We start from the raw sequence: 20,431 nt of genomic DNA, 5'->3' as shown, positions 1-20,431 counted from the left end.
ATGTGATTTTTGCATTGAGGTTTTTCTTTCAGAGCACAGTTCCCTTAGTCCAGAGGGAGATGGTGCAGACTCGGCTGCAGCCCCAGAGCTGTTTGTGTCTCTGCCAGGTAGATGATGTTCTGAGAAACTGAGAGTCGTATACGCCCTGCTTGTGAGATATAGGTTGAAGATAAAGGTGAAGAAAGAAGACAGATAAATAGGCAAGAAGAGAGGACGGTGGACTGGGTATAATTACATCCTCCACAACTCAAACAATAGCAAGTAAACCCCGCCTTTCATGGAACACTTTGTTCTCCAAAGGGAAAAATGTGTTCAGTTTTGTGATTCCTTCACGATGATAATAGTTTCTATTCCAAGGCAGGAGGGGAAGGGGTTTCATATGTGTTTGGGAGAATCAAGTCATATTATTTTGGAACACATTGACAAAAGCAAGTCAACAATTTCAGAATACACTTTATTTCTCAAAATGTGCTCTAGGAGAACATTGTTGTTACTAAGCTGGGTCCAACTCTTCTGTGACCCCATGGACTGTAGCCTACCAGGCTCCTCTGTCCATGGGATTTCCCAGGCAAGAATACTGGTGTGGGTTGCCATTTCCTCCTCCAGGGGAGCTTCCCAACACAGGGATCGAGCCCACATCTCCTTCTTTGGCAGGCATTGTCAGTGTGTCCTTTACCATTCACGAGGGAAACTGGTCAAAAGAGATAAATTAATAGATCATTACTTTTATCATAAGTGATGTGTTATTTTAATGGCCAAAACAGACACTTCAGTTTAAGAAATCTTCCACCCGAAAGTGCATGTTGACATATTTCAGATCTTTCCCTAAAATGACATCCCTTCCCCACCCCTCTACACTCCCATCGAGAGATAGTCTGCCAGTTGTCTTCCATAGCTCCTGCAAATTCCCTAAAGAACAGAACTGGAGAAGCCATGCTATTCCCCAGAGAATTTCAGCTTCCTCTACCTCCCAGAATGAGGAAAATCCCATACGCCACAGACAAAGAAAGACTGAGCAGCTCCTTCTCCAGGTGATAGAAGATAGAAGGAGCAGGTGAGAGAAGTTATCAGGAGGAGGAGGGAAGGCCCAGAGGGCTGTGCCCCCACTGAGATCACTCTGGGCGCTCTCAGCCTCCAAGGATCACATCTGGTTCTTCTCCTTCGCCAGCAACCTGTCTCCTTGCAGTGCCCCAGACACTGCCTGTCCCCTCACTGGAGAAGTTCCACCAAACTGGCGCTTTATCTTGTATTCTTTCGCTTTGTTCACTCCCAAGTCATTTTACCTCCACACAATTCAGAACGTGTTTGTTGAACTCCCGCTCAGTGCCAGACTCCCTGAGAAGAGCAGCACAAATGTAAGGATGTACTCTCCGCCTCACTCGGCCTGCCTACTGAGCCATATGCATAGCGCCACACAGGTAGCTTCACATGAAGACTATGATATTTTGCCAAGGATGAATGGATATGGAAACGAAACTGGGTTTCAGTGCACCAGTTATCCCTGGGGCAGGGTGGGAGGGGGCCTCTTTCTAGGAGATGTTCCTTTAAGGTAATGATACTATCCCACATTTGTATAAAGGTCTAGAGTTTACAAAGTCTTCTCATAAACATGATCTCATTGAGAAATGCTGAGAGTCAGCTTTTCTTTCACAATTTACAGATGGCAAAAATGAAGCTAAGAAAAAGTAAGATCATGCTGCACCAAGAGATTTTTTTAAATAATATTGTTCAACAGCTGGTATACACCCAGAAAAAACTAGGCTAGCTCCCAATTATAATGTTACTCCCTTAGGTATTTTCAAAGTATAGCTTCAGTTGTCCCGCAGAATAAGGTAAAGATGCCAAGCACTGTGAGCACTAGTCACCAGTGGACGGGAGGTATTGTCACAGCCTTCTTACACAGTGTCCAGGAGATAAGACAATACATTTCTCAGAGTCTGGAACATTCTTCTCTGGACCACTATGAAACAAGACCTGTAGATGGAGCTGAGGGTGGGGTTCTACAGACTTCAGCATCAGAACACAAATCAGACTCCAGGAAATTTCCCGAACTGTGCAGCTCACTGGGCAAATAATAAACCTGGATTTAAATGATATTATCTTCCATCCAGCCATCTCATTCTCCGTCGTCCCCTTCTCCTCCCGCCCCCAACCTTTCCCAGCATCAGAGTCTTTTCCAGTGAGTCAACTCGTCGCATGAGGTGGCCAAAGTATTGCAGTTTCAGCTTTAGCATCAGTCCCTCCAATGAACATCCAGGATTGATCTCCTTTAGAATGGACTGGTTGGATCTCCTTGCAGTATAAGGGACTCTCAAGAGTCTTCTCCAACACCACAGTTCAAAAGCATCGATTCTTCGGCGATCAGCCTTCTTCACAGTCCAACTCTCACAACCATACATGACCACGGGAAAAACCATTGCCTTGACTAGACGGAGAGTCGGACACGACTGAGCGACTGAACTGAACTGAACTGAACTGAACTGATCTTCAGGTGAAAGAATCTGCCTGCAATGCAGGAGACCCAGGTTAGATCCCTGAGTGAGGAAGATCCCCTGGAGAAGGAAATGGCAACCCACTCCAGTATTCTTGCCTGGGAAATCCCAAAGACAGAGGAGTCTGGTGGGCTACAGTCCGTGCAGTCACAAACATTCAAACATGACTGAGCAACTAACATTTTCACTTCTTTCATCTTCCAGTGGGGGTAGAAATTAAGAAGACTGTCTTTCAGGAAGGTGCGGGAGCTGAGGAGTTATTGCTTCACAAGCACCCATCTATAAAAAAACTGGTGCCGTTGTCACTGGATACGCCAAACTTTGATGAGGCTAGAGAACTAGCTCATGCACATTGAAATGGGCTGGAGCTCCTCGGATGAAAGACATCTCTATAAGACATGTGGATGTGCGTTTGATAATCTTTGACATATGTTTAATATTTAGATTTCCAAGATTACTCATGTTAATATCCGCTGCACATCTTACTTTTTTGCTTTTTGTGCTCACTGGGAAATGTGGGTTTGGACACGTTTCAAGCCAGATTTGTTCCTGTTGCTTTATTGCTGCTAACCACGGGGTCACTAAAATGGGAAAATCATCTGCTTCTTCTTCCACTGAACTTTGAATTAAAAACTTACAATTCTGAAAATAAAAAGAAAGAAAGAAAAGGAGGAATGAAGCAAGTCAATGAATAATGAATTAAGTAAAAATAAATGTGTGGTTCTGAGCCCCATTTAATTTTTCTTCAATGACAGTGTTGTTAATGCTATAAAATATTTTCTCTGATAAATGTGAGCTAGCTAATTTGCATGAATGGCTCGTCTGTCATTGTTTTAGTCTGTTGAGTTATAGGTTTTTAAAAATGGGTTCTTTTCTAATACATTGTTATTATATGTGATCACTGAGCTTTCCTAATGCCACACTGAAAACATGGGTTTCATCAAAAAAAAATTAATTTGAGAAAAGTAATTTATGTAATAATGAAGTTCTTCAGATAAATGTATTTATAAGGAAAAGTCATTGACACATTAGTCAGTATACCTTTTTAATACAAAAAATAAAATCTATTTTCTGACAAAGTAGCAACTACAGAAAACTTGGGAAATTTAAAATGAAGCCTCCAAGGATCCCCCTCCACACTTAAATTTCCACACTCTATAATCTCCCAAGGACTGAAAAAAAGAGCTCTGCAAAATGTTTGTCGTGCACCTGTCCCACAGAAGACTGAGGAGCTAAAGAAAGGCCTTAGATTCTGAATCTTACATAGACTAATGCAAATTAAATAATGTTAACAATACTAGGAAGAGGTTTCAGTGGGCTTCTTTGGAATAAAGCAAGTAAAGGCAGAAGTAGTGTGCCAAAGCAAGGCGGGGATTCCAAGCAGTGTGTCACTCCATCCACCTTTGCTTTTTAAGGTGTTTTTAACTCAGTGCCCCTAAACTTTGAAGCAGACACCTATGTCTCAAAATTATCCAACTGCATGTCAAGAGCAGCATTTGAACACTGATGAAATCGCAATCCATGAGGCAATTACTTCAGAGTTAGAAGCTTTAGAAAATAGCATTATATGACACTGGAAGTGCCATCTCAGCAGTCATCACAGTGTAAAGTACCAATGAGTAAGGGCTCTCTGGCTGCCTTGCCCCATAAATGACAGAATTCGAAGACAGGGAACCTGACTCAAATCCACCAGGCATAGAAAACTGCAGGTGTGTTGGGACAGCCTACCAGGCACGGCCCAGGGTTTTGCTTCAGCACAAAGTGGAAAGCCTTGGACTCCAAGGTATGTAGACGCAATTTCAAATCCCCCTTGGCCAACTACCTGCTCTCTTATCTCCTCTGAGCACTTCTTTCCTAACACAGAGTAAGTTCCATATGTTAGCTACCGCTATTAATACTAAAGTATTTATACAGTGGAGAAAATAGGACCCACTTTATGACACTACTTTGAATGTTAGGGATAAAACATTTGTAACTCCAAACACAATACTTGGCATTTAGGTAGTTGCTACTCTTACTTTGAATCATTATCATTAGAATCATCTTCATTGGACTATAAACTGTTCATTAGAGTAGGGGTTGTGTCTACTGAATTTGGTGGTGAGTCCCCAGCACCTGGGGCTTCCCTGGTGGCTCAATGTAAAGAATGCGCCTGCCAATGCAGGATTTGCATGTCTAATCCCCTGCATCAGGAAGGAGGAGGGCATGGAAACCCACTCCAGCATTCTTGCCTGAGAAATCCCATGGATAGAGGAGCCTAGAGGGCTACAGTCCGTGGGGTTGCAAAGAGTCGGACACGACTAAACAACCAAAAAACAACAACAACAAAAGCAACTCCACACTTAGAACAGTGACTGGACATAAAACAATCTATTTGACCCTCTCCCCCAAGAGCACTGACATAATTCAGACCATATCTGGTGTTTGTTTGTTTTTTAAGTGTAAGCCTTTAATTCCAAAACATATTCCGATTGAAACCAGAGAGCCCTGTGAAAGTTGTGAATAATCTGGTTGGACAGTCAGTTCAAAATAGCTGGAGATCAAGGAAGAGCTCCAGAATCAAAAGACTGAGATCTAGTGTCCCTCTGGTTTCCGTGTCTGTATGACTTAACCCAAGGCCCAAATGTTCCTGAGGTTCAATCCACTTACCTATGAAATGAGGAATAATGGTGATGTGGTTTAACCTACTCTCGTAGCATTGTTTTGAGGGCCAAGTGGGGCTATATATATAAATATAACATTGGAAAATATTTCAGGTTCTACAAAATATTACTGATAATAAATATTACTTATCGTTCACCAACATGATTGAATGTCCACTTGGCCTCTGGAGAAAAGGAACTGTGTAGACCAGCAGGCCAAAACTCAGCCTGAGTTTATATAAATGGATTTTATGTTTTTAGATTGCTAAAAAGAAAAGAAAATCAAAACAGGAATTCTAGTTCATGACACATGCGTGCACATGTTAAGTCATTTCAGTCAGTTGTGTCCGACTCTTTGCAACCCTATGGACTGTAGCCCACCAGATCCCTTTGTTCATGGGATTTTCCAGGCAAGAATACTGGAGTGGGTTGCCGTTTGCTTCTCCAGGGGATCTTCCTGACCCAGGGATCAAACTCGCATCTCTTGTGTCTCCTGCATTGGCAGAGAAGTAAACTCAGTGCCCCTAAACTGGGAAGCCCATTTCATGACATATCTACAATATTTACTCTTTGAATTTTTAGAGAAAAATTTGGTCAACCCCTAATTCTTAAGAGTTTATATTAATTATAGTTTTAGTTTCTTTTAAGGTTAAACCTTAAAGCAGATAGAAATTATGCCCTACACAATTGATGCTCAATCAGCTGCAGCTCAGACATAGCTCAGTTGGTAAAGAATTTGCCTGCAATTCAGGAGACCCGGATTCAATTCATGGATTGGGAAGATCCCCTAGAGAAGGAAATGGCAACCCACTCCAGTATTCTTGCCTGGAGAATCCCATGGACCAAGGAGCCTGGCAGGGTACAGTTCATGGGGCCGTAAGAGTCGGACATGACTTAGAGACTAAACCACCACCACCAGGTAACAAAAAGAGTACTTCCTTAAATTAAAGGCAGACCCTGGGTGCACCTCAGGTGCAGCCTTAGGAACACCCTCAAGTCCAGGGATGAAAGCTGCCCATTCTAGCCTGCTCAAGTCTCTGGGTCCCAGGTGAGCCCATCATCTGTGTCACCAAAGTCAGTGTCTCTCTTGTTTACCTCTTTATTTTCAGCATCTATCAAATAGCAAGGATTTCCTAAGTATTTGTTGAATGACTGAGTGAATTCAAATATTCATTCACCTGCTATTCACAGGCTGGCTCCAGCCCTTGCTCTTCCATAACACCTTCAGAAACTATTCCAACCCAGAGGTCTCTCTCATGTCCTAGAGTCTCACACCCTCTTTGATCCAAGGAAGGCCATGTAGGGTTTTCAGAAATTCTTGAAATGTTGTCCATACTCTTTGCTAATGATTGTCCAGTTAATGCATTCATTATGTATTTATACTTTGTTTTTCCAATAAGGTTATAAAACTGTTAGGTCCAACATGGCACCACTTCTGGCTTCCTCCTTAAAACCAGCCAGCGAATCCATCTCTACTTGCAGCAAAATACATTAGGATGACCTAACCCCAATACCTATGACTTGACACACAGACCATCTCGTTGCTGGTTTGCCCTGAATGTCAACTGCTGACCTGAAAATTTCAACCCTAGGTCTCACCATGTCTTGGGTACTAACTCGTCATTTTGTTCCTTTGTTTCTGGGCCCCAGGAGTGGTCATTTGAGGCAGGGCCTTGTCTTGCCTGGCCCTGCAATAAGGGGTGGAACTCCATCTCTTGACCCCAGCCCGGTGCTTGGGGCTGCATGCTCTGCACTTGCTCCTGATGCTGACAGCCTTCTGCCTACTGAACATCCCAGGACCTTCCAGTGCTCTCAGGCTCCCACTGTTAGATCATTCATCTTGGACCATATTCACAATCACTTGGCAGGACTGTAACCTCAAGAATATCACATCTTATTCACTCTCTTTTGGACTACCCCAACCTGTGCTAAGTCACCAGGCCAGATTAGGTCAACCTGTGAGATAATATAGTTCTGCAACCTGCACTTCTTTTTTATCTACCACCTGTCTATATGGTGCCTGAACCACTGTAAGCTTACCAGAGTGGCTCAGCAAAGATCCATTCATTGTTTTTCCAGCATAAAAAAAATAATAATAAAAGATGGTCACTTATAAAGTGTCATATCTGAGTTTCTTGTATGTCAAACTCCATGGTTCTCACCCCATCAGACCCAACATCTCCTTTTTATAAAAAATATTTTAGTATCCCCCCTTTACTATCATGAAATGAAATGTATAGACAGTGTACAGTCAGCCCTTAGAATCTGACGGTTATGCAGCCAAGGAGTCAATCAACCACAGATGGAAAATATTAGTTTTAAAAAGTTCCATAAAGTTCCAAAAAGCAAAACTTGAATTTACTGTGCATCAGCAACTATTTACTTAACATTTACATTGTAGTTGAGCTTCTCAGGTGGTGCAGGGATAGTCTGCCTGCCAGTGGAAGAGCGACAGGAGATGTGGGTTCAATCCCTGTGTTGGGAAGATCCCGTGAAGAAGGAAATGGCAACCCACTCCAGTATCCTTCCTGGAAAATCCATGGACAGAAGAGCCTGATGGGTTATAGTCCATGGGGCTGCAAAGAGTAGGACATGACTGAGCGACTAAGCATGAGCACATGTATTTACATTTTATTTACAACTATCTGCATAGCATTTACATTGTATTAGGTATTATAAGTAATCTAGAGATGATTTAAACCATATGGTAGTATATGCTTAGGTTATGTACAAATATTAAGCCATTTTATATAAGGGACTTCAGCATTACAGATTTTGGTATCCATAGGAGTCCTGAAACCAGTCACTGACAATACCAAGGAAGGGCAGCTTATCATGTATATATATTACCTAGACACATTTTTAAACACCAATATAATGCCCTGCATGTAAAGGAGAAACAAAAGGAAAGTAATTCATAATAAAATAATGTGCATTTACACATGTATGCAAGAAAGGCTTGAAAAAGTAATCAAATGCCTGCACTGTGATTTTCTCATGCCCAATTCTTGGCAAAGTTCTGAACAAAACAAAATATAATCTTGCCTTACTATACAAGGTAGTTGTAAATTCATGGAAAATTTAGTGTGTATTAAAACTGGGTAGCAAATTATGTAAATTGGAGTTAGGTTTTAGGCTTAGACAGGTTTACCTACATGAATGCCTGGCAGGACATTTGGAAACCACGTGAGATGCTACAGGATTCCGCATTGTGTTGGACTGTCCTGTGAACAGGATGTCTCACATCCCTGACTCCCACCCAGTTCAGTGACATCTGAAAAAGGTTTCCAGGAATTTCCAAAGCACTCTGTAGGGGGCAGTATTACCACCATTGAGAGCTATTGGTTTAACCCACCTATTCAGACACAATATCTCCTCTGATCCTGAGACCCCAGCTAAAGGGTTTGACTGAGTGACTGTACTTCATGGGCTGGTACACCCCAAATCCAAGAGCCAAAGTTGAATGAATCCCGAGATCTCAGCACTACCCAATCTCAAGGCTATGATTTACGCAGTCACAGGAGGAGGAGCTGTCATGGCACAATGGAAATATGAGAGGTCCCTCTAGCTAATTAGTCATACTAAAAGGTAAAACCATCAGGATTCCCTTATTCCACTGACTCTCTGCATCACATACTCATTTTGCTCTATAAAACCACTGCATGTAAGGGTTGACAGTAACTTTCTCTGTCTCTCTGCACACACTTTAACACTTCATCCTGTCTCCCAGACCACCCTTCTCCTACCCAACCTTCTGCCATTTCTCCTAACACATGTCACAAGCACCCCAGCTCCACGCCTTCTTTCCCAGACCTTATATTGCTAATCCTACCTTCCAACTGACCTTCTTTCCAGAGTCTCCTGGCTCCAATTCTGGCTACATTTCTACACAGTCTAGGTAGACCCAGCCTGCTCTCCCATTGCCCTCGTCTGGTTCACTCTGGGAAGGAACTGTGACTGGTCTTCAGGGGCCCACTCTGGGTGATTTCTCTGCATGTTCTCCCATACTTTTGCTCTTCAATAGCCATCTTCAGTAAAGTGGGACCTTAGTTTATGTGGCATGGGACTCCATCCTCCGGGATATTTCTCTTGCTGTCTTACTTGGAATGAATCTCCTCCTTCATCTTTTAAACTCTATCACTCTTCTAAGCCAGCTGAAATATCCCTTCCTCCAAGAAGTCTTCCTAAATATTCTCTCCAATTTTCTGCACCTCTTCCATAGTCAGTTTCTTTTGCTTCAACTTTGAAGACAAAGGTCCTTTTTAGGATTCTTTTGTGTCCCCAGTGACACAGAGGAATTTGCCATGGTAGCCCAACTGTCCAATCCATTCTTGTGGTTTTATGAACTCAAAAGAAAGGGAAGTGATAGACTGATGGCATATTTGCAATCTTCGAAGAGGAGCCCGTAACCTCTTCTTCGAAATCACTTCCCTTCTCCTCAACTAAAGTCAAACCCCCCGAGGACACCAGCTGGCCCAGAGATGTACCTTCCCCTCTTCAAGTTGCAACAGTAGTGCATTGAAAGTAGATCCATACCATCACGGTGACTCTGAAAACATGAACTAAGATGATAATAAATTAGAGCAACAGTCAACTCATAGCACTGTGATGCTTTCATGTATGAATTGGAATGTGAACACTGAGATTTTCATTTCATGGTTGAAAAATATACGAGTTGACCCAAATACTAATTTCTGCATTTCCATCATTTACATATCATGGGTCAGTAATCATTTCTTGCCTAAGTGGCTTTCCAAATGAAAAGCTGTTATATTGTAATGGTTTATCATATTTACAAACATCGCATTGTGCTACCCATTGAGGGCTTTGGATTCATTGGCAAACAAGCAGATCCCAGTCTCCAAGAAGGCAGAGCAATGCCTGAGAGGAGAGAGCCAGTTCCCCAAGGAGAGATCCATTTGTTTCTTCCTCCCTCAAGTTCAGGTGTCCAGGAACCTCTATTCCACTGGGACATCTTCCAGCCACCTCTTTTCTCCCACATGCCATGTGGTCAGCAGGGGCCAGGGCTGGACTCTGCTTGTGTATCTGTGATTTTTCTCCTCTATGGGGCCAAAGAATCTAGCTGCTTTGAAAATGTCTCCTTGGGAGGCTGGAAGTGCTGAGAGAGCCAAATGTGATCTTTGGGAAGGGTAATGCAACCTGATGTTTTTTATTACAGTTCAGAACAACATCGAGTGAAATGTCTACGGTGATTCTTTTCCCTCATTTTAATGCCAGGATAATACAAATCAGCATGTGACTGAACTGGTCTTTGATGTGAGCCCCGTCCTTATCACTGCACTCCTTCACAGTGGCCTGAGTTACCTGCACCATTAGGGATCTCACTCTTATCAACAGGCACGAGTTTCTTAGAAATCTGTGTTTTTAAAGGATAAGAGTTGGCACCATAGATTAAAAAGAGAGCTGGTATGACTGTTACCCCGCCTCTGAAGGCTCAGTTTTGAGGTCTGACTTGCTCTTTCTTACAACTGGGGTTGAAGGTCAGCAGCCTGTGTGGGGATAGTCACCCCTTCCTCATTCACACATGCACGCTCTCAGCCCCAGCTGTTCTCCAACCCACACCTCCTTTGCTGAGCTTCTCTTGCTCCTGCTTTGGCACAAACACTTAGAAGGAAACTAAAGGGAAGAAATTGAGGTCATTTATTAGATTCTCCTGTGAATTTGGTTTCAGGACTAGAAAGCGGTGCCGTGGCTGTGTGATTTATGAAATCCCTCCTGCTGCTGCTTTTCCTTATTTTGAGGGTGATGTACAAGAAGTGAGTGAGCGAAGAGTTGACTGGTCACATTTCACACCCTTGCCTGTGAGTCCTAGCATGGAGGGCATAAAGACGATAATGTGGACAGAGAGGTGGTGGGGAGGGATTTAGCTGTTAATGGAAATTTCTCCTTCAGACTCTCTGGGAAAAAAAAAAAAAATGTTGTCTTTCAGAGAATGGATCTCCCCACCCCCCTTATTTTTTTCTCCATGTTTCTTATGTTTTAAAAAAGTTAAGGGGTGTGTGTGTGTGTAGGGGAGGGCAGTGTGTTTGGAGGGAAGCAAGCAGAAAGGGAAGGGAGTGGAAAATGATTGTTATCATCCCAAAGTCCCTCTCTGGCTGGCTGCAGCTCTGTTTATGAAATGCCATAACAATAGTGAGCTCACGCCTGTGTGCTCCTATCAAGCAGGGTTCCTGGGTGCCAGATGGGCACTTTGTGACTGTATGAGCGTGGATTATTTCATTTCCTACATCTGGGACTCCAAATGGCCTCCCAGAATGCCACAGGAAAGGGATACCGCTTCTCAGCTGGGGGGCCCCACCTTCACCAGAGTTCCCAGTGGAGCAGAGGGGAGGAAGCCAGCCATTCCCAAGCGATATGTGAAAGTTGACACACACCAGGGCCAGGGGGAATGTTTTAGAAGCCAGAACAAGATGGAAATAAATAATAACCCATCATGTATGTCATCAGCAGTTCAAAAAAAGAGGAAAGAACAAATGAAAAACAAATCATAAAGCATTTTCTTCCCTGGCGTCAGAAGATGTTCTGGGAATAATGTTTTGTATTTCAGCTTTGAAATTCTGTTGTGACCTTCTAGCCACACACCTCTGGATATTGCTAGTGGTCCAGATAAGGAAACCAAAATGGTTTGAGGAATGCCGGCCTAGACCACAGCCTCTTGTCCTCTTTCTCACTTTATTTCAGTTAATGGGATGAGGTGTATTGGTATGAAAGAGTAGCAAGAATGCTTAACTTCTCCTAAGTACTGAACCAAACTTGAGTGTTCGCAGAGGCAGCACACTGAACTGCTGTTTAGATGAATCCGATGGACAGAGTTGCTGTCCAAAAATCAAATTCTTCTTGTTTTCAGGTTTATTGTGGTAAATCCTCACCTGCTCAAAAGGAGTTATCCAAATCACTCACTTTGTCCTGCAAGAGAAAAAAAAAAAAAACTTTTTTACAAGAATATGTGACTTATGTTAAAAAAAATCTGACAGTTGACTTAACCGTTTTGCATAAGATATTTACAAACCATGGCAGATTAAAGGGGGTTTTTATGCATTTTCACATCCTGCTTGGTTTAAAGCAGCAATTTTCTGCAAGGACAACAGAGAAAAAAACACGCTTTACACTGCTTATATTAATTACATTTTTTCATTACCCGTCATGTTTTCTGCAGGCTTGTGTATTATTACTGCAAAATGTAATGAAATAGAAAAAGGAGAAAAGAATGGACTTCTGGGAAATTTTCCAATTCTTGAAATGCAATGTTAATTGAGAGCTATTTTTAGGGCTGTGTGGATAGTGCAGGACCCAGGGCCATTGGGACAAATGGGTCCAGTCCAGGTGCAGCTTCCCGGGTGAGAGTCTGGGTCTCTGCTCCTGGAGAGCTTCAAAATTTCTGTCTTGCTTGGTGCCAAGCCTACCGAAGGACATGGAAGGATTTCTACAGATGAGCTAGTCACAGAGGAAGCAGAAGAAAAGCAAGGGGAGATGAAGATGGATCCGCATGGACCCCAGGCTCAGTGATGCTTGTTAGCGATTCCCAACCTCACCTCCATCCACTCCATCAAATGAAAGAAAACTAATCAATATTTAGGAAAATGGTGACACATAGTCCAATACGTTCCAAGGCCCTTACAATAAGGAATTCAAAAAGTGTCCATGAAGTGGTGGCTAACAAGACCCTTTATCAGGAACCTTCTTCCCCTGCTGGAGAATTACAAGTTCTTAGTGTTGGGTATATCCTGCCAAGGACTTGAGGAAAATTGTCTGCCAAGGCAGGAACTCAGTGGATTGGAGAAATATTGTTTCTTCTATTACTAAACTATATGCTGCTGCTGCTGCTGCTGCTAAGTCACGTCAGTCGTGTCCAACTCTGTGAGACCCCATAGATGGCAGCTTACAAGGCTCCGCCATCCCTGGGATTCTCCAGGCAAGAACACTGGAGTGGGTTGCCATTTCCTTCTCCAGTGAATGAAAGTGAAAAGTGAAAGTGAAGTCGCTCAGTCATGTCTGATTTAGCGACCCCATGGACTGCAGCCTACCAGGCTCCTCTGTCCATGGGATTTTCCAGGCAAGAGTACTGGAGTGGGTTGCCATTGCCTTCTCCGACTAAACTATATAGACCATGGATTTAACCTCCCACTTGATTAAGCTGAAGAGATGACTCTCAAATTCATTGAGGCCCTTCTGTATTACTTCTGTACTCCAGAATCCCATTTCCTGATGTAGTATTAGAACCAACACTGCAAATGATAGAAGATGCATAGTAAGCCTGTTTACAGGGGCCAAGTGTTCTTCTAAGAAAAGGTCTCAGAAGGGCTTCAAAGAACTTAGAAACTCTGGGCACATTTGAAAATTCTCTATCTCAACATACCATAAAGATTTTGAGGCTCTCTGAGTGTTTCAGCCACCCCTAAACATTAGTCTCCTGCAAATGCATTCTATAAAAAAATTTTAAAAAACTGCTAAAGCCCATAAATTCCTATAATTCTTATTGCTGCTTCCATTTTCACAAGTAAAGACAACTGTCCGTAAAAGTCATCTAGCCAAAACTCACTTAAGGATATCAGACTTAGAAATCCTGTATGAGCAGCATTTCACCCAGTTAAAAGCAACTGAGAAGAACAAAGGGAAAACACTTTCCAGTCAATAGTTTTCTCTGAGATGAGGTAGGTACCCTGCCCACCTGTCTCTGCTGCTTCAGGCTGCCCAGGGCCACAGCCAGTGCTGTGAGCTTACTCTGAAGTCAGCAGATTGCAATATCCTGCTGCAATGTTGTCATCAGAGGCAAACTGGCTATCTGCCTTGAGATTATTGCCTTAGCCCCAATTTACACAGTTTGGAATAAAGTGTGTAATAAAAAGAGAAATTCCAACATTTCTAGGAGTTTCTTCCCAGAGCAAAGTCACCTACAAGATTTGTTGGTAAAACCAGTGGTACATGGAGTGAGAAGGCAAAATGGAAATGGTGCATGAGAACCAAAATTCCATAGCTGGGTAGAGAGAAACATAAGTTTCCAGTTCCCACTGCCGGGATTCAAAACCCAAAGATTAACTCAGATAGGTCCTGGCCAGCCTGGCCCACATTCGGTGCCATCTAAGGCTGGGCTAACCAGCTGGTAGGATTCCAACTCCTGATCATCACAATGATGACAAGAGGTGATCTAAGCAGTCCTTGGTTTACTCCAGGTAATTCCCCTTCTTAATCACCTGCTGCTTCAGATATGCCTCTTTGGACTTCTGTGCTTATTTTAATTCTAACAGGGTTAGATCTCTATTTCTCTTTTAATCAGCTTTTAACAATAGCTATTCACAGAGTACATCATGAGGAACGCTGGGCTGGAAGAAGCACAAGCTGGAATCAAGATTGCCAGGAGAAATATCAATAACCTCAGATATGCAGATGACACCACCCTTATGGCAGAAAGTGAAGAGGAACTCAAAGGCCTCTTGATGAAAGTGAAAGAGGAGAATGAAAAGTTTGGCTTGAAGCTCAACATTCAGAAAATAAAGATCATGGCATCTGGTCCCATCACTTCATGGGAAATAGATGGGGAAACACTGTCAGACTTTATTTTGGGGGACTCCAAAATCACTGTGGATGCTGATTGCAGCCATGAAATTAAAAGACGCTTACTCCTTGGAAGGAAACTTATGACCAACCTAGATAGCATATTAAAAAGCAGAGACATTACTTTGCCAACAAAGGTCCGTCTAGTCAAGGCTATGGTTTTTCCCGTGGTCATGTATGGATGTGAGAGTTGGACTGTGAAGAAAGCTGAGCGCCAAAGAATTGATGCTTTTGAACTATGGTGCTAGAGAAGAGTCTTGAGAGTCCCTTGGACTGCAAGGAGGTCCAACCAGTCCATTCTGAAGGAGATCAATCCTGGGTGTTCATTGGAAGGACTTATGCTAAAGCTGAAACTCCAATACTTTGGCCACCTCATGCAACGAGTTGACTCACTGGAAAAGAGTCTGATGCTAGGAGGGATTGGGAGTAGGAGGAGACGGGGACGACAGAGAATGAGATGGCTGGATGGCATCACTGACTCGATGGACATGAGTTTGAGTGAACTCCGGGAGTTGGTGATGGACAGGGAGGCCTGGCATGCTGTGGTTCATGGGGTCGCAAAGAGTCGGACACGACTAAGCGACTGAACTGAACTGAACTGATTCACCTCTGCTATGAATGATATTTAGTTCCCTTACATTCCCCCCTCCCACTTTAACTACCTCCATCTTCCCAATTTCTAAAACTTATAGCTTAGATTTTCTTACTGGTTACATTTGTAGTGTTAAATAACATAGCCAATGTCTGTGTCTCATTTTAGCAACTTTATGTATGTTTGATAAGGATATTGTTGACTCTATCTTTCCCTCTCTCACCCCACGTCCCCCACCCCAAATCCCAATATCTGTCACCTCTACTGATATATTTACATTGTCAAAATTGATAACATTTATGTTCTTTTCTGTAATTATAATTAAGCCTTCTGTGAGTTTGTCTAGGGATTGACTCTAACAATTAATAACCTACAACCTATAAACAGGGCTTATATGATCAAGATTATATAAATATTTTTACTTGTGGACCAATCTCTTTCTTTCCTGAGACATCCACCCAGCTGTCTCTGAATTTCTGCTCCCATCCAGGCAGTTTGCTCTTGAGTGACTGCCCAGCTGTCACCAAGGGACTTCCCTCTTTGCCCTCTCTAGGTTAGAGCTATTGTTTCCTGGATCTCATGCCTTCCTCCTCCATGATGTTTTCTTTTTTTCTGGAGTTCACTCCCAATGATTTTTTTTCAGAAATACAAACTATAATTTATTTCACGTTTGCTATGTTTTTCCTTTTGCTACTTCACTTGGGTTTGGCTGGGGATAGAATCCTATGGTCAAAGTTATTTTCCATCAGAACTTTGAAAACATCATTCCATTGGTTTCCAGCATCCAGTGTTGCTGATGAGACGTCAAATGCATTCCTGATTCTCATTACCCAAAAGATAATCTTTTTCTTTTTCTGTATTGAATCTCTTTACGAATTCCTCATTTTTCCTGGTGCTTTAAAGCCTCATAACTATATGTCTGCTGCTGCTGCTGCTAAGTCACTTCAGTCATGTCCGACTCTGTGCGACCCCATAGACAGCAGCCCGCCAGGCTCCCCCCATCCCCGGGATTCTCCAGGCAAGAGTACTGGAGTGGGTTGCCATTGCCTTCTCCAGCTATGTGTCTAGGTATGGACAAAAACTAGTTTTAAGACATTTGGATAGAGATATCTGCTCCTTTATGCCTTCCCTGTTAGGATTAGAAAGAAGAAGCTCTGTGTTTGTTTCTGAAACACACATTGCTATCAGGGAAGAAATAAATCATAATATGATTTTCTCATATCTGACAAATTGAATTTAGAGTATGAAGTTCAAATTTTTATAAACAAGTTAATAAACACATCATCACTAATGAATTTTTAAAGCCCTCAAAGCCTATAAAGTAGAAGTTTCCCATGCCTCATTCACAAAGTAGAAGGAATAAGGTGGGTGAGAAGAAAAATTCGACTAAATTTTTGACATTTTCTTACATTTGCCAAAAGCCCAAAACTATTTGACTGTGTTTTAAGAAAATGATAAATATAATAGAGAGAGTTTATAGAGGAAGGAATGTAAAGAAGTACCTCCTTGGATAGATTTTACATAAATACCTTCTCCAGTAGCAAATGAACCTGGGTTTTAGAACATACAGATCTGGACGGGAACTCCAGCCTGCCATTTTCCAAGTGAGTCAAGCAAATTAAACTCAATAAATGTTACTTTTCTTCCTTCTTTATCCCTAATTCCATGGGCTTAACATTGAGGCTTGGATAGTTATAAATGTTCTATCCAGTGTACCATGATGAGGTACAAAGGATGAGTTTAGAAATGTAACAGAATGTTAAATTGGAAGTTCTGACTGATGCATGGAGATACAATTGATGTTGCATTCCAAAGAGCGTGCTACACCATATGCAGAATTTCCAAAAGGAGAAATATAGAAGAACCAATTGCATAATCCTTGAAATCTGTCATTCACATTAAAGACATAAAAGGGCTCTGAGAGTGGAAATTAAGGAAAATTTTGTGACAAGGATTTTAGAAAAGAGGTTTTGTGATTCTGGGACTCCTTCTCAGTAAGGTCAGTGGAGCTCTGAAGACCTCAATGTGTATCTCCTGCAGTTTAGGAATAAGTGACCAGGTCTAGGTTATATCTGAAAAAGTTAAAATGACCCTTAGAAACAAGGTAATAGATTACATTTAAAAAATAACTACTCACCAAGGTTTTTGAACACTAAAAACTAAATCTGCAAGGCCCAGGACCATTTAAAAGGATCTGACTAAGGAGTGGCTTAGTAGACTAAGGAGACACCTAAGAATTGTTCGCCTAATTTAGACACAACTATCTTGAGCTATGGGCTTCCCTGTTAGCTCAGCTGCTAAAGAATCTGCCTGCAATGCAGAAGACCCCAGTTGGATTCCTAGGTTGGGAAGATATCCTGGAGAAGGGATAGGCTACCCACTCCAGTCTTCTTGGGCTTCCCTAGTAGTTCAGTCGGAAAGAATACACCTGCAATATGAGAGACCTGGGTTCAATCCCTGGGTTGGGAATATCCCCTGGAGGAGGGTATGGAAACCCACTCCAGTACTCTTGCCTGGAGAATCCCCATGGTCAGAGGAGCCTGATGGTCTACAGCCCACGGGGTCGCAAAGAGTCAGACACGATTGAGTGATTAAGCGTGAGCATCTTGAGCTATATCATGTTTATGAGCACAATTCCCTTTTTCAGTAGATAGTTATATACTGCTCAGGCTTCCCTCATAGCTCAGTTGGTAAAGAATCTGCCTGCAATGCAGGAGACCCTGGTTCAATTCCTGGGCCAGGAAGATCCACTGGAGAAGGGATAGGCTACCTACTCCAGTATTCTTGGGCTTCCCTTGTGGGTCAGCTGGTAAAGAATCCACTGGCAATGAGGGAGACCTGGGTTCGATCCCTCGGTTGGGAAGATCCCCTGGAGAAGGGAAAGGCTACCCACTCCAGTATTCTAGCCTGGAGAATTCCATGGACTGTATAGTCCATGGGGTTACAAAGAGTCAGACACGACTGGGCAACTTTCACTTTCTATACTGCTCAGAGTGAACACTGTGATTTTATTGTACATCCATAATATGTCTGCAACAGTTCTAAGTTACCATATAATTAAAAATAATAGCTAATATTTATTGAGAGCTTTATATGTGCCAAACACTATTCTAAATATTTCATATCTATCAACTCAAAAGAGCCCCTACTAAGTAGGCATTTCTACTGCCATCCCTATGAGGAAACTGAGTCACACAGAAGGTAACTTGCCCTCAGATTCGTAGCTAGGAAATGGCAGAGCTAGCATTCAACTCAAGTGGTCTAGCTCTTAGACCCAAGCTCATAACAATCATTACATTCTCTCTCTAAGGCTTGGCAAGAACAGTTCCAAAGAATTAAGTTCCCTTTCTTCTATTTTCAATAAATAAAACTCCAATTAGCATTTTTAAACCTCCAGAAGAGTTTGTGCTGGTTTGAAGACCTCCTAAAAAGGAAATAAAAAGCAGATTTCAACTTACAGAATTATTTTTCAAAAGTAAGGTGGTGTAGGAGTAAAATAGAGGAGGAAATAAGTAAATATGGTACTTGGTATCTGAAACTGGCCATTCATCAAGACATGTCAGCAACACCCAACTTAAATTTGATGAGTTCAATATTTTCAGGACTAACAGAACTTCTTGTGACCTGTATAATTGAGCAGAACTTCTTGGTTAAGATGGGCCTGGGGCTGGACCTCAGTTCTCAAGGCTAAATTTCTTCATTCCATAGTTCTTCCAGGTCACTGTCAAAACCACTGGTAATTTTACACTGCAGTGATCTGTGCCTTTTCCTGGCCTGAGGATAAATAGGAAACTTAACAGTTCTGAGAGCTGTTGACACCATGTACTGAGAAACACAATCAGAAAATGTTAAAGGAAACCCTTGAAGGATGTGAATGAAGAATGTGGACATTCACACATGGAAACTCCCCATGTGATGCCAGCTTTGCTCCCCAGCTCTGCAGTCAAAAAGTGAACAAGTTAGAGAGGGAATAGGGGTGCATGCCTGAAGCTTTAATAGAAAACAATAAGGGATGAGCATTCCTAGCCAAGGCTTCAAATGACCATTGGCTGATAGGCAGAGGATTCTAGTGTGCTCAAGAGAAGGGTTACAGTGATTAAAATAAGGTGCCTACAGAAGGATGGGGAAAATGCTCCCCACAACTACCCCAACAACTATCAAATGTAGTTGCTTGTTTTCCTGTTTCATAAACACACATGGATACATTTTTTATTTCCCCCTTTAAGTATGTATGTAACCCCTTTAAGACTCAATCTAAGGTCACACACTTAAAAACTAGGGAGGTACAGATGCATTTCCTGAACCCTACAACTGGATATCTGGTCTAACAGGACAGTATGTTTGAACCGAGAACAGGAAAATACCTTATGATCTCTGTCAGCATGAGCTATAAGGAAAAGTTAAGAAAAAGGAAGGGGTTGCTGGAGGTATAAAGTAAGCTATGGATCCTGGCTTTGAAGTATGCACAACACAGACACATGAGAGCTCAGATCTAATTGCTGCTCCAGCCCTAGATCCCATTCGAGTAGCCTAAGCAATAGCCCTGGAGTCTTCTCCTCATTAAGTATAATAAAAGTGGCTTTAGTTTTCCCTCTCACAGTATTTCCCTTCTTATTTGCCAGAGATAGATGTAGACAGCTTCATTCTTAATGTAATTACTGTTCCCTCAATATAAATGGCTTTCATTCACTCACTTATCCATTCAATATATAAACACTAAGTGCTGATCTAGGTACAGGAGATTCACAGATAATTAAGCCATTGTCCTAATCTGTGAAGAAATGAGAGACGTATAATGTGTTATATATGAAGGCAATAACAGAAGTATGTGCTTGATATAGTGACTCCAGAGAGGACAGGGTGATTAAATAGAAGGGACTAAGTATTCTGGTAAATAATGACCTAGAAAGAAGAACGGGAAGAGTTTAAGGCTCTTCCCTCATTAAAATAAGTCTGTAGGACTTGGTGCATCTCCATCTGAGTCCTCATCCTGTCTTCCTCCAAGTCCTGGGATTCACATGCTATGTAAGTCTCAGAAACAGGAGAAGCGGTTGCTTAAGCTATCTGGCAGACTTGAATAAATCAACAATGGGCCTGTGAGCAACGACCTTTGACAAGTCCTTGTGTTTGGC

At 42.2% G+C, this 20,431-nt stretch overlaps 1 long non-coding RNA gene across 1 annotated transcript in view; it reads right to left on the bottom strand.

The window, feature by feature from the left end:
- Positions 1 to 482: 482 nt before the first annotated feature.
- The window catches only part of LOC129540923 (uncharacterized), a 35,204-nt gene continuing 15,255 nt past the window's right edge, over positions 483 to 20,431 (bottom strand). Inside the window, exons 2-3 of the long non-coding RNA XR_008682732.2 lie at positions 12,025 to 12,061; positions 483 to 691 (exon numbers count right to left, since the gene is read on the bottom strand). This is a non-coding gene — a long non-coding RNA (uncharacterized LOC129540923). The remainder of the gene's footprint in view (positions 692 to 12,024; positions 12,062 to 20,431) is intronic.

The sequence above is a fragment of the Moschus berezovskii genome, chromosome 4 (genome assembly GCF_049115385.1).
Source record: "Moschus berezovskii isolate FMDL1 chromosome 4, NW_MosBer_1.0, whole genome shotgun sequence".
NCBI classification, from domain to species: domain Eukaryota; kingdom Metazoa; phylum Chordata; class Mammalia; order Artiodactyla; family Moschidae; genus Moschus; species Moschus berezovskii.
This window is presented reverse-complemented; position numbering and strand designations above follow the sequence as displayed.